A 14,444-nucleotide genomic window follows, 5' to 3' on the forward strand; every position below is an offset into this window, starting at 1 on the left:
CAACAAGAAATACTACTTAGGTGAGAAAGAATAGAAGTTCTCTAAATTCGTATGGAATCCCATGATATTTTACACTGTCGATAATGTTGAACGATTAACCGATTCTCTAAGCACCCTTTCGTCGTTCGAGTTCGAGAGAATATCGACCCAGCTCGTACTGGATGTCAGGAAGTTCATTCAGAAATTAAGACAACCAGCGTACGGCCTTTGCCGCGGCGACTTTAATTGCGGCTAATTGTTACGAAGGTCGGAAGCGGCCTGTAAAGACGCAAACCCACGCAATTGATGGTCACACCACGCGATAATACTGGGTGATCGAATAGTAACGAGTTACCGTGAGTCGCGTCTTGATTACTAGGTACGTAAAACGAGTTCGTATTTAAAAGTGATCCCACTGTATCGGCCATACGTAAGTGTTATTTTCATCCTTGAACGTGGTCCCATACCATAATTCTCTATCGGACAACGAAACGTGTAAAAGAAGGAATATCGTTTGTAAACACATCGAAAATATCAATCAACGATAATTTACGTCTCTGGTAAAGCACGCCGAGTCTTTGTAATTACTTCATCGGGTTCTGGAATTCTAATCCATCATTGTCAGCCAGTTTGTCCTCTTAGTCCATGCTCGATACACTAAGGAAATCGATTATAATAAAAGAGCCCACGGGTAAACACATCAACGCACAGATTCATATGTATATGTATAGTTAATGTTCGGAGTAACAACGCGCAGTCTATGGAAAAGAGAAAAAAGGATGGTAGTTGCGTAAGAGATGAAATCACAGGAGGCGGTTTTCCCGAGAACGAGCGGATTTTTCTCAAGAATCTAACAAGGACACGGTTACTTAACGCCTCATCGATCGACTTTTCCATGCTAGTTCTACACGTGGTCGAATAAGACGGACGAATGCAGGAAATTTCGTGACCATTTTTCATTTGGTCAGACAGGGGAGAGGGTAGGGACAGGCAAAGAAACGAATGGCAGGCACGAGTATGAGAAGGAATGCGAAGGGAAAAATTCTAGCGTGCATTCTGCTGCACACATCGTACGTATTCGTTCGTCTTCTTTTACTCTCACCTCTATCCCACGTTACCGAAGGAACTCGCGAGGTCTTTCAAGGTTGCTGCTTGGCTTTTCGTGCCAGCCACGCAGACGCAATTTGCCTTTCGGCCATTGTCATTTCTGCACGATACGCTCGTACATGGCATCTCGTGCGTCTGTATCACCGCGTTTCCTTCTTTTCTTCTGCTCGGCCAGTGGATTCTGACTTTTAGGAATGTTGCTCGACTGTTGTCGATATTCTTGTATGTCCGCCAGCGACGTAAATTTAACCCTACCGCGCTCGACTTTCATTTCAGTATTTTAACAAGTTAAATCTCGCGTTCCACAAAACTAGTCTCAATTTCGGTGCATCGTATCTTATTTACGAATAGAGCAGAACAAATTTTCTATTGTCATCGTATTCGTGTTAGAAAAGAAACTTAGCGCGCAGCTTGGAATAATTCATCTTTCACACGTCAAAGGTCGTTTGGGCTTGCTCAGGGATTAGATAAATAACATTTATTCTCATAAAAAAATATCCGTATTAAGTTCAATGAAAACACTGTTACAAGAGAAGTACAACAATACAAATTCCCTTTTCCTTAAGCGCCGTTCTGTCATTGTTGGTAAAGAATGTCAATTCTTGGTATGTTAAGTAACACTGTTACTTCTGTCAAGGAGACAGAAAATCACTTTCTTCATTTCCAAAGTCAATTTCATTCAGAGAATATATAAGATTCCCTTTAATGGATTATTTTCTTTGAACTTCCAATTCCATTCTGTTTCCTCTGCCACAATCTCGAACTTCATTTTACACTTGTAATTCTGATGAAATTATAAAGGACAACGCAAAAGCGTTCGTTGAGAAAATAATGGAAAAAGAAAATCGAGGAAACCGAAAGTGTTCCATTGATATAGTGGTCTATTCGAATACCCGGTGTTCTATCGATAGCAGACAGTCTTTCTATCGAAAATGCTTTGCAATAACGCCAATCAACAGTCGCCCTAACGACGAGCATTTAGCTGCACGGTCACGAAGGTGATTCCGTGGAATCTCGGCTAACTGATAACCAACCTAGCAAGAGCAAAATGCGTGGCGCGATGTCAAGCAACGAGGAAGGGAAGTAGAGAAGAAGATTCGCCGTGTTATTAAACTGGTCGATCATCTAATTACGCTCGACTTGCGGTCGTCCTCGTTAGATCGCGATACGAAATAACGGAAAGCAAACTGACGAGACAATCACCCTCTTGAACTTCTCGACTGTGTACTTCTTGCAACAAGAAAACCATAGAGAAAGCAAAGATGCAATCGCTGGAAATGAAGAGAGGGATATAAAGTAGTCGAAGAGGAATAGTTGAAACCGGACGAGTTTCACGATTCTCGTTCGCATTCAGAGCGAGCAGAGGCAAGAATTGTAACATAACAGGCTGGGGCAAATTTTATTTGAAACAAGAATAAAAAGATAGCTGTTTGATATTAATGAATCGTTCTAAAATCGTCTAAAATAGAATTGATGAAAGTAAAATGTCTTCAAATAATTTTCTATTTTAGTCAACTTTTCTCAAATTTAATATTAATTTGAATGTTAAATAGTGTATTGTGTGTTGTTAAAACTATTTTCATTTCGATTACCTTTGAGTAATATTTATCTAAATTTGTGTACATCTAGCACAGTTGATAATATTGAAATAACGGAATCAGAAACTATTTGAATTATCGCTTCAAGAAACGCATTACACTTCGAAAGAAAATTCCAAACAAGGTTATTTCGTTCTATAACTAAGTAATGGAAAATTTAATCGGTCATTTTTCAAATATTTTACTCGAATAATGTCCAAGTTTGGAATATTTATAATGAGAATGACCAATAAGATAACGTGGATGGATGGTGCAGCAGGCGCGACTTCAGCTTGCACTGGTATAAGCTGATGGGATTCTGGGATTCATTAGCGTAATTAACGGGTCCTCATTAAGCGTATTATGGTATGAACGGATCGTCGTTACTAGCAGAGTCATCGAGTTTGCTTTCTGCAAACGGAACCACGCATCAATTACATTCGAGTCGCGTGCGCTACTCTCGTTTTCGCTGTGTGCCGTTTTACGTTTGTCCTTCCCCATTAGCTTGGATCCTGTGAAAAGAAGCTTGCGCGCTGTTTTGTAGCAATTAACCCTTTCGAGATATGCCGAATTTAATGCCTCCGCGTGTTCCTACCACTTTAATGAATTTCCGACAACTGAATATTAAACATTGTCTCGTCTTCGGTCGTGTTCCTCGTATTTCGAGAAACACGCTGCCACGTTCCTGGTATTTATTGGGATAATGAAATAAGAGGAATCATCCGTGGGATCGTTTTTTATTTTGATAAGGTAATAACCGCGAGCTTCGTTCCCTTGTTTGGTCGAGCATGTCGAAATGAGCTCGACAAAACACGCGTAATGGCGCTCGTGTGTGACGGGAATTTTAATTACGAGCGTGACCAGTATTTGATACACTTTCAATATATGTATACAAGTATCTTTGTATGCTAGATACTAATTGCAGAAAAAGAAATTGGTTACATTCTTCTATTTTTAATTATATCGAATGTAATTCTTTTTTCTTTAATTTTTTTTAATTAATGCTTCATTCGATATTATGCATTAATTTTGTTTACTTCGCTAGATTTTTAATGCCATAATTTTCGGGGTAATGAAATTCTGAACTCATCTACTTCTTTAAGTTACTAGATTCCATAGAATCACGTAATGATTCCAAACATCTGATAAATAAAAAAACGCATAATGCGAAAGCTTTCGCTTCATATTCCAAAAACGATATAGAAACAAACTTTACCCAACATTGGATATAATTTTGCGACAAATAAAAAAACAACAGTATAACTATCCCTATAACCTATGGAAAATTTTACGATAAATACGTAATCTGGAAAACGTCCCCAAATAGGAGCCACGAAGGAGGATAAATTTCGTCCAATTCTTTTGTCATAGCTCATTAATAAGCTCGAAGCCGCGATAATCTCTTTGCCCTCCAAATTCGAAAATAACAGCTTGTGAAATAAAACGCGCGATGCGTGTGCCGTAACACAAAGGTCGAAGGGCGCGGTGTAGAAGAGGGTTGACGCGTGCCACCCGAACCCTGAAATCGGAGTCGATGATAGGTTAAAACGGTGATCCGCCGCCGTATACTTCCGACAGTTTTGTTATCATGGTGGTACAAGGGAGATGCTCGTACGGCCTGTGGACGTACGAACGTTAATGCCCGATTCACCGATAGTATCGGTGTTTATACAACACGTTTTACGTCCAGGCAGCCTGACGGCGTTATCTTGCATAGTCTTATAGGCTTGACCGGGTGTATCGAATGTAAACCATTTGTACGAAGTTTCAAAGGATGTCGCGAGATAGGGGTACGAGGCAACACGTGTAACGTATACTTGTTATAAAACTCTTGGATACCAGATGTTGGTGACGGTATGTTGCAGACGTGTTTTTATTGATTCTGGTAATGAATCTTATTTGTAAAGATATCGACACCTTTTAAACAGGTATTTCGAAGGGAAGATGATGGTATTCGAACCTGTTAGCTTTCTGTATTTTTTAATTTAATAATCTATAATATATTTTCTGGAATAAATATAGTAGGCACGATTGACTGTAATTGTGTCTCAATATAAACTGAACGTTTGGCTGAATGAAAACATTAGATTGTTTACATTCGAAATCTAATATTCATCAATTTAATGCGTACGATAGGCAGGTGTTTTCATTGAAATCAGATAAGTTGGAAATTTATTTTAACACTAGAACTACCGACGACCATAAGATATCTATATACGTATAAAACTTGTATCGCTCGTAGAAGTCAAAATGATACTCGAAGAATTGTTCAATGCAACGAAGGCCTTTGTTCCTAAATCTTAATAAAAATTGTTCGAATCTCCAAAATACACCGTGATAGATCTATAAAATTTCTATTGAAAGATACGAACGAATCAATTGGACTAAGAGTCGAGTTAAAGAAAAACGTTCATAGACGTTGGAGGAAAGAAGTTGAAAACATTTCTGATAGGCGTGGTGCGAGAGAGGGTGTCGCCAGGAATATTTTAGAAATTAATGTCAATGCGAACGACGATATCCAATTACACCGGAAGCACCCGGTACAAGAGGCCGACTTACAGTCGGGGGTTGCAGGCGAAACCGAAAGGAAGAGAAAGGACAGAAAGAGAAAGGAGGGAGGAATGTCGGGGTGAAAAAAACTTACTGTGGGGGGTGGAGGAGGGGGGAGTGAGCACCAAGTCCTCCCACATTGTAAAGTACCCCTGCACTCTAACACCGGTCGGCTTTTTCATCGCGCACGCTTTTTTTTCTCTTTTTTAACCCTCCTCTCGATCGCGATTGTGTCCGAGACACCGGGGGCGTGAACTCGCCGATGCCGGCACTGGCCTCGAGGCGTTTTTCGCATTTACAAGCGCCCCGAAGAACCGTTGGTGCTCGCGAATAGTCCAGCTGGCGACTCGCTCAAGGAGATTTGTGAGTTTGCGTTTCAACAGGCTATGTACGTGCGTTTTACGCGCGGATACGGTTGAATATTTCGAACTTAATGGAAGAACATGAGTTTTGCTCGTAAAGGTAGCTGACAATTTCTGTGAGGATGCGCACATAAAAAGGAAAGCGACATTAAATATTCTGACGGGTTTTTGTATCTTCTACTTCTCATTTTCTTTATATATATAAGAATAAGGAAATGTAAAAAAGATAAGAATGAAAAAGAAGTATAATCATACATGATACTTTAATTACGTTTCTCAACGCCATTTTTTACATACCCTGTTCAGTTCTATTTCTTAAATACATCTTTCACTCCTATTTCTTATCGCTGCCTATAATTCCGCTTATCAAACCTATTTATTATTTCCGTTTATCAAACCTGCGATTTAATTTAATTTTTTACTGTTGTTTTTCAACACCGGTTTTTTGTTTCTGTTATCTCAACTTTATACAGCTGTTTGTTTTTAATTGCATTTAATTACTGTTTTATAATCCTCTATTAATACCTATAACATTTTATAAGGAATGACGAAGCTTTTTTACAGATTAAAGTTCAAAATTAGACACGTGATATCTTTACTTGCGAGGTTCTACTTTATTTTGCTCATTCTATCCGTTAGAACATATTGATTGAGATAATAGCTTCAATGAAATATTATTTTGGACTAGATGATTCTCCGCATGAAATAATAGACCTCGCCGATGATTTCTTCGACTGTGCGACAGCAATTGCTCGCTAAAAAATAACAAAGGAGACAGAATTACACATAATTGTCTTATCCGATGTTTCCTTCCTTTGATTTGATTCACAAAAAAAAAGTGCGGAGACTTGCCTAACTTTCTCGATCAATTATTCACTGCATAATCGTGCGTTCGCTTTCCTTTCCTTTTTCCTTTGAACCCACGTACGATTTTCAATCGTCCAACCTTCGATAGCTCTAGCTGGAGCAAGAGAGACTCTTAGGGTGCTTCTTTGAAGTCTATAGAACGACTCAAACCAATGTGTTCACTTCACGACTTCAAACCTTTCAAATTCGTTCGTGGAATTGGCAATCTACGACCACCATATGTACTCGTAACGTTTATTAATAGGGATATTATTTATCTTCTCGTTTTTATCTAGACGCTTCATCGAGAGCAAAGCAAACAATAAATTGTAATATAAAAATAAGTTAATTGTCATTGTAGAAAAATTCTAACAATTCTTTTATACACCGTTACGATAAAAAGAGATCTCAAGAAAATATGAATAAGAAATTATACGGATGGCGCAAATGTCCAAGAACAAGGAAATTTCAAGACCACCTCGAGAACGTACGGCACGTTCTCCTCACGGTTGAATAATACATGAAATGTTGCCTTTCTTAACGTCGTTCGCGGTCGTGCGACAAAAGAAGTATCGACAAAAGAGTGGCCCTCGGTATATAGACTCGTACGTTCAAACCTCTTGAAACATGCATGAAAAACAAACAAATGCATCCGTCAATCTGACACTGCTAATTTATATATCGCTCGATTCCCTACGATCCTATAAAAGGGTTAAATTGGAGCAGGAGAGTGAGTGGGACGATGAGAGGAAATGAAGGAAATTTTGGCTCTTAGCTCATCGAGCAGCCGATAATTCTGCCCCTGTTCGTCGACGAGATAAGGATCTAAGATTACCGCGGTCCCGTTAACGTCAGATTAGTGTCACCAGCCCTTTTCTAAAGTGACCCCACTCGACGAGAGTGGGTCAGAGGGTCGGACGCGCGCCCGCTGTCCAATGGCTTTTAAATTCACTCGACTATACGACTACCGTCCCTCTGGATAAACGTTCCTTCAAATCTGTTTATTTTTGCGTGGCTTTACTCACAGGTAGCTCCTTCGAGTTTATCTTTTCCCGAAGCACCGTGCCTTTAAAAGAGGATTCGGGAAGCCATCCTTCTGGTCTCCTCATCCTAATCCCCTTAACCCTTCTTAACGTCTCAGGATAAAAGAAGACGTAGACAGATCGGTTCGGCGCACTTGACTTTTTTTCGAAGGAACCTGTGAACGTGTTTCTGCGCTTCCATTTGACTTGCATGCGAATTTCTAGAGTAGATTTTTTGTTTGGAGAATTTAGCTTTTTAAGAGACTCGAAGAATTTTTAATTACAGGAATTTGAGGTGTTTTTAATCGTGCCTCTAAATTGCTTTCAATCTGAGAAACAGTGGATAGTTAATTTATAATGGATGTGAAATAGTAAAATTTATATTATTGCATAGATTCCTTTTTAATTGGACGGTTTAGAGGGACGCCATAATCAAAGTATTATAATCTGCAATGTATGTTCGTAGATATTGAAAAATCACACGTCGATTTTCTAGATAAGTACAGATTCTATATGAGTTTCCCATGATCAGGAGACGAGCTGCTAAACTTCATTCTCCGGTAATTTCTCTATTTCATTATCTACTTACGTAATTAGTGTTCAATTTCCCAAAGACCAAATAATTAAATTTCTTATATTCATTTATCTCTTTCTACCTTCCATCCATAAAAGTGGGTGGCATAATATACCTAATTATAAATTTAAAGATAAAGGATATATAATTATAACGCTATTATTTTCAACTACTTTTCAATTTATGGAATTGTTGGCTGGTTAGTACATTTTTCCCAATATTTATCTAATTTTTTCAAAATGTGTATTTGTACTGCATCTTCGTCCAGCTCTTCGATTGATTTCTTTCGACTATAAGCACATAGATATACCTAGTAGAAGAGCGTGCTCTTATAAATTGTAGAATTGCTAGCAACAGTAGATTCGATAAAGAAGCAAAGGCGATTACGATTGAATGCATCGTGTTGTTTTATAATGCGGGAACTATAGACTCTACGAGAATGGAAAAGCAAAAATGCACGCGACGAAGGAGTACAGGAAACAAGGAGGAGACTGAGGCTTGATACACCGGGATAAGCTCTGGCTCCTTAATGAGCGTTAATGGCACGTGATTTCTTAATCACCTTAACGATCACCATGCGCATAACTCGTCGCCGTGAACAGTGGGGATCAATAAAAACCAATTTATCCGATATACTCAGCGCGTTGTACCGATTCATCTGACATTATTTTATTTTTCGCCTTTTACCTTCCGTGACACAGCGATCATTTCTTTTTTCACCAGTAATTATTACTATGTACATTTTTGCAACACGATAACTTTTCTTGTACATCACGATATGCAATATATTCGTATCTCTGATCTGTTCATACTGAAAATGAGATTCTCGATTTGTAACAATTTTTATGTCAACCCTCTCGCGATTTTGGATGGCTGAGATATCTCGTTATCGTAATGTCGTTTATGCAAGGCTATACGATACATTAGACAAAATATTTCACGTGATTTTATTAACATGCGAAATGTCTCGTTAGAAAATTTAGAATAAACAATCTATTTCGTTAGTTGGTCGCATAGTGATTATTATCATTATAATTAACGACTTTGTATTCTAGTCAAATTATGTACACACACGCACAGGTAATCGAAGAATCATAACATCGAGTTTGACACGACTCCGGCAAGGAACAACGCAAAATCCAAACAAACGACCACTATTTCGTGCGCATTTTCGTGTCGACCGTCTGAACGATAACATCGCGTTGTTGCGCGTCGAAATTTCGGGAATCTTAATAGCGTAGTACATAACATTATCTCGTTACATTATTTCGCCTATTCCATTCGTTATTTCGTTTAAATCACGTGTGTATCGATAGTGATTCTGTTAATCGCGAATGTTGGAGGACTGACTAGAAATCATGATCTATCCAAGATGGACCAAACTGCCTTGAACTATTATTTTCATGTCGATTTTGAGACAATGACCACAATTACATACGATCACTTCCTACGTTCGTCATACTGGTAAGCGATTTTTAATATTATTAAACACAATACAGTTTTATTTCTATCTTTAGCAAATTATTTACTATTTCGTAGATATCGACTATATTTGATATTCTTCTCGTGTTTTATTTACATACATATGTAGAGTGACCAAGATTGTTTGAAAACTGCGTGCACTTTGAGCTCTCGGTCTCACTTTTTTCCAATTTAAAAGAAACTGCTCGTTTTGCGTTGAAGCATTTAATTACTCCATGCATCCGGCATCCATCTTTTTCTTTTTTCATTTGTCTTGCTTCATGTTATTTAATATGTGCGAAACGTCGTCTACCCGTTTAATTTCGTATTGAATATTCATATGGGCACGGTCACACCGTTTCCAGGTATGTAATAAGCACTACCATTTCCATGTAAATTCGTCTCGGTTATTGTGTCATCTCGAAAGCGAAAACATGATGCAACAAGCGTCCCCGGCCGATTGTTAGATTATGTCAAGTTCTCATTTTGTCGCGTTTATTCGATTTACCAAGGACGCGTGCGTCTTTCTGCCACGTGGCTTCAACCCCTTGCGAGACAAACGATCCGTTGGGCGGAGTTCTGCGTTCATTTCCTTTCGACCTTTGTGCCTCTGCGCTATGCAACTTCGCCAGCTGGATGTCCAGAAGGCGACGCAACAGTTCGACGTTTAAAGCCGTTATGTTATAGTACACTAACAGCGGCGCTATGCTCTCTTTGTAAACGATTTGACAATGTTTGATATTTGATAATCCCGATCGATTATCGTTTGTTTCAGACGTTATGGAATAGATCGGATTAAATTTAATCGAAATTATTAAAAAGGAAATGACAGACGCGCAATATTATTGAAATACGTATTATCGTTTTGATATTATCGACTATGTAAAAATGTACGTAATGTAAAAAATATTTGTACACTTTAAAAAGAAGTAGTTAAATTTATTATTCAAGAAATTGTATGATCTAAGTAAGAAAAGAAATAATATAAGGAATCACGATTCTTTTTTTATACCTACGGTATTAATATACAGATTAATGTCAATTATCTAATAAAAAAAGTTGCGAAAGAAATATCACATTAACGTAACGTCGGTCCTTGATGAATCAATGTACGTCAAATTCAAGAAATAGACATTATAATTTCTTCCTTATGAATTATTATTAATGCATTGGAAGTAATGTTTATACAAGGTGTTGCAGAATATGTAGCAGCTAATCGTTTAAGAAAGAAGTTTATGCAATATCCTCATTTGTAAATTAATACGTGAGCATAGAGCGTTTAACACGTGGAAGAAAGATGTATGAGAAATTTGAAGACCAACATCTCATTACAAATTAATGTTATACGTTAACGAAGAAAGACTAACACTAGACTATAAATTCTTTTCTTGTATAAATAAAAATAAAGTGAAGCAATTAGCGGTTCTTTTATGAACGAAATCTAACGATCACACAATGGAATCATCTAATAAAATAGATAATTCTCAGCCACATATCCATTAATATATTCTAATGAGATTTCGATAATCAATTACGCTTGTTCCCATAATCTCGAAGGTTCTGTATCATAGCAAAAGCAACGCTGTCGCTTTCATTTGGTTCATAAACATCGTTTTCTCGAGCTGCGGCCTTCAAGGCCGAACTCATTGGTTTTCATCCACATAAGAGAATTATGAGATTAACGCGAACGAGGTTCGACGAGAGAAAGATGGCAGGGGCCAGAAGGTTAGGGTTGCCCGACAATGTCGCGCAAACGAGCGAGCCACCCTATGCGCGAGCCCGCCACGCCCTTCTTGCTGCGTGGAATCGCAAATTGGCACCCCAACCTGACCACCTCTTGCTTCGACCACCTCTAACTTTCCTCCCCTAACTTTTCCTCTTTTTCTGCCCGTCGTCACCCTTTCTGGTTCTCCCTTGTAGACTTTCGGTCATCGAATTCGAATTTTGATCACGATTAATTTCTCGTACGCGATATTGCAATTTTTTTTATGGATCAGCATTAAGTATTTAAATTTCTAAGTTTATAAATTTTATACAGATCATATTCGATATTTAGATTTGTTAATTTCTCAATTTCATATCACGTTAAATTTCGAAATTTCTTTATTGATGAATTTCTGTATCGTGATAAGCAGGTTGAAGTGACAGAAATTACTTTCTAAATTTTATACAGACCATATTCGATATTTAGATTTGTTAATTTCTCAATTTCATATCACGTTAAATTTCGAAATTTCTTTATTGATGAATTTCTGTATCGTGATAAGCAGGTTGGTGACAGAAATTACTTTCTAAATTTTATACAGACCATATTCGATATTTAGATTTGTTAATTTCTCAATTTCATATCACGTTAAATTTCGAAATTTCTTTATTGATGAATTTCTGTATCGTGATGAGCAGGTTGAAGTGACAGAAATTACTTTCTAAATTTTATACAGACCATATTCGGTATTTAGATTTGTTAATTTCTCAATTTCATATCACGTTAAATTTCGAAATTTCTTTATTGTTGAATTTCTGTATCGTGATAAGCAAGTTGAAGTGACAAAAGTTAGTTAAAGTTCATAGTTCAGCCACATCCCTTTCGTAATAAAATCCACGGGACAAAGATTGAAGCGTGTTTAGATTTGTAAATATCTCAGTTCCGTATCACAAATTGCTCGAAACTTTTCTAAATCTGTATATCGCACTAATAAGAGGGAATTTGTCAAAGTTCATAGTTCAACTGCAACCCTTTCGTAATGGAATCGCCGAGAAGAAAGATTGAAACGAAGGACACATTTATCAGTAGCTTGTCACCGAGGTTGTTACGATGCTACATTGTCCCAAAGACAATCTAACGAAAGAGAATGGTCTAACAGCGATGATCCACGGTTAGATAGAAGCGACGTATGGTGGTGGAAGGAAGGGACGAAGTAATAGAATTAGTTCGACCAGACGAAGAGACCTCCTCACTTAGCTCGCTATAATACGAGGCAAGTTCCGTCACGAAGACCTTAATATCCGCCACTTCCTCCGCCTCCCACTCGTTCGTTTGTTTATTCGATATCGTCCGCTGTCTTAGCAAGCCGTGGCTTGTTCTTCCTGACCCCTGCACGATACTAATTCCTTTTCCTTCTTCGTTATATCCTCTATCACCGAGTATTACACGTGTCTATACTTGTATCACGTTCATCATCGATGCTATTATCTCTTTCCTTTACCTTCGATGTTACTTGATCGACTAAATTACAAACTTAAACGATAACAACTATACGAGGCCGAACAGTTTATCTATCCGAGAAGCACATAGAGATAAGTTTAGTTACTTAAGTAGCTGAAAAAAGCAGGATTTGTATACTAATGAACTTTAGAATATTAAAACTAAATTTGAGAATTATTTTTTTAATTATTATTAATAATGATACATGGAACAGTTTATATTTGTCGCAATAAATATTACGGTTACTTTAGAAATATTGCGAAAATAATCAAACTTTGGAACGTTCAATTTTAAGGTACTATGGGTTAGTAAATTATTATCTTTCTGAATTTCGATCCATCTTCTGGAGTTATTGAATTTCTTATCAAATTTTAGATTACTACGAGGTGACTTTATTCTTCTCTTTTACTTTCATTTTTTTTTTTTTTTTTTACAAATGATTGAATTATTTCTGATACAAATTTCATTTATACTTCGCTCGACCAAAGAAATTCGACACGATTAAAATGCTAATTATCCGAAATCGAGCAATCTAGTTAGTTAGGGTGGCGCGATCTGTGGCCACGATAAAAGGGAAACTACACGAAGTCCGCGCGTTCCTCTCGCTCACCTACGTTCCGTAGAAACCAAGATGATCGTGATGCGCGATACTTAAGTTCTCGAGCACTTTAATAGTTTAATTTTCTGCTCGCCTCCTGTTTGTTCTCCATTCTAGATTCGGATCTCATCTTCGAGAATGCAATTAAAGAGGTGGAAGAAGAGAAGGGAGGCGGCTGGTAGACCTTGAGTAATAGAATAAGGGGATGTTGAGGGAAGTTGAATTAAACGAGCTGGTTTATACAAAGGCTTGCTTCGACCGTGTTTGTCTAGAACACGATCTTCAACACGAATTTGATTAGACGGAAGCAGTTGTTAACGATTGACGTGTATCATCTCTCCCCCTCTCGTTCTCCTCTTCGTTAGTTTAACGAACTTCGATGGTGAATAAAACTGTAATTAATCGTATTACTTTTACCGCGTTATCGTTCTATATATCCGTAGAAAGGTCTAATCTCGTAGGGTCGGTTAGTTGTCGTTAATTGTGCAGTGCTATTTGTCGAATGTAAATCCGATCCATGAAATGTGTCGCTATAAATTCATTTTATCGTGTAGATGATAAAGCAAGATACTAGGACAGAATCGAAAGGCTGGCAAAGTGGTTAACATAATGTGATAACGTGGCATACATGCAATGAACTCGTTAGACCTGATATAGGTACAGGTTAGTTCAGAATCTACGGTGTGCACCGATTGAATCTCTCGAAAATGAACCCAGCCGATCGAAACCAATCTACTGCAAATGCGACGAGAATAAACAGATTTTCTCAAGAGGACTATTATCTTTAGCGTAAGTGCACAATTTTCGAGGAAAGAACGAGCCGATGAATTCTGAAATTCCAACGATCATGCTGAATAAAACAGCACGTAGTGGTAACTGGAAAAACGAAAAGAGGCAAACATCCACTCGACATAATCTTTTCGAAGGTACACCACAATGAATACCGGCGCCTTCCAGTCGAAGGCCCACAGTCGAGATCCATCGACCATTGTGTCCATTATAGGTTTTTGTCCCCCGTTTGCGAGGTTTCCCTGTGCGTCTTCTGAGACTTTATGCCGCTGCATTGTCGTGCCACGGTGGCCTATCTCTCTCCTTCTCCCTTTTCCTCGCGCTTTCTCCTCTCTTCTTTTCCTCCTTCTCTCCTCCCTTTGCTTCCCTTTTTT

At 38.0% G+C, this 14,444-nt stretch overlaps 1 protein-coding gene and 1 long non-coding RNA gene across 2 annotated transcripts in view; one reads left to right on the forward strand and one right to left on the reverse strand.

Moving 5' to 3' along the window:
- LOC132911344 (uncharacterized) overlaps nucleotides 1–14,444 on the forward strand; it is a 129,846-nt gene that overhangs the window by 77,978 nt on the left and 37,424 nt on the right. The gene's annotated exons all lie outside the window — the stretch shown is intronic.
- Nucleotides 5,822–7,817, reverse strand: LOC132911352 (uncharacterized). Its single transcript, XR_009658981.1, has 2 exons — nucleotides 6,175–7,817; nucleotides 5,822–6,100 (listed from the first exon to the last, which is right to left on the reverse strand). It is a non-coding gene; the product is annotated as an uncharacterized LOC132911352 (long non-coding RNA).

Source organism: Bombus pascuorum, chromosome 10 (genome assembly GCF_905332965.1).
Source record: "Bombus pascuorum chromosome 10, iyBomPasc1.1, whole genome shotgun sequence".
NCBI lineage: Eukaryota > Metazoa > Arthropoda > Insecta > Hymenoptera > Apidae > Bombus > Bombus pascuorum.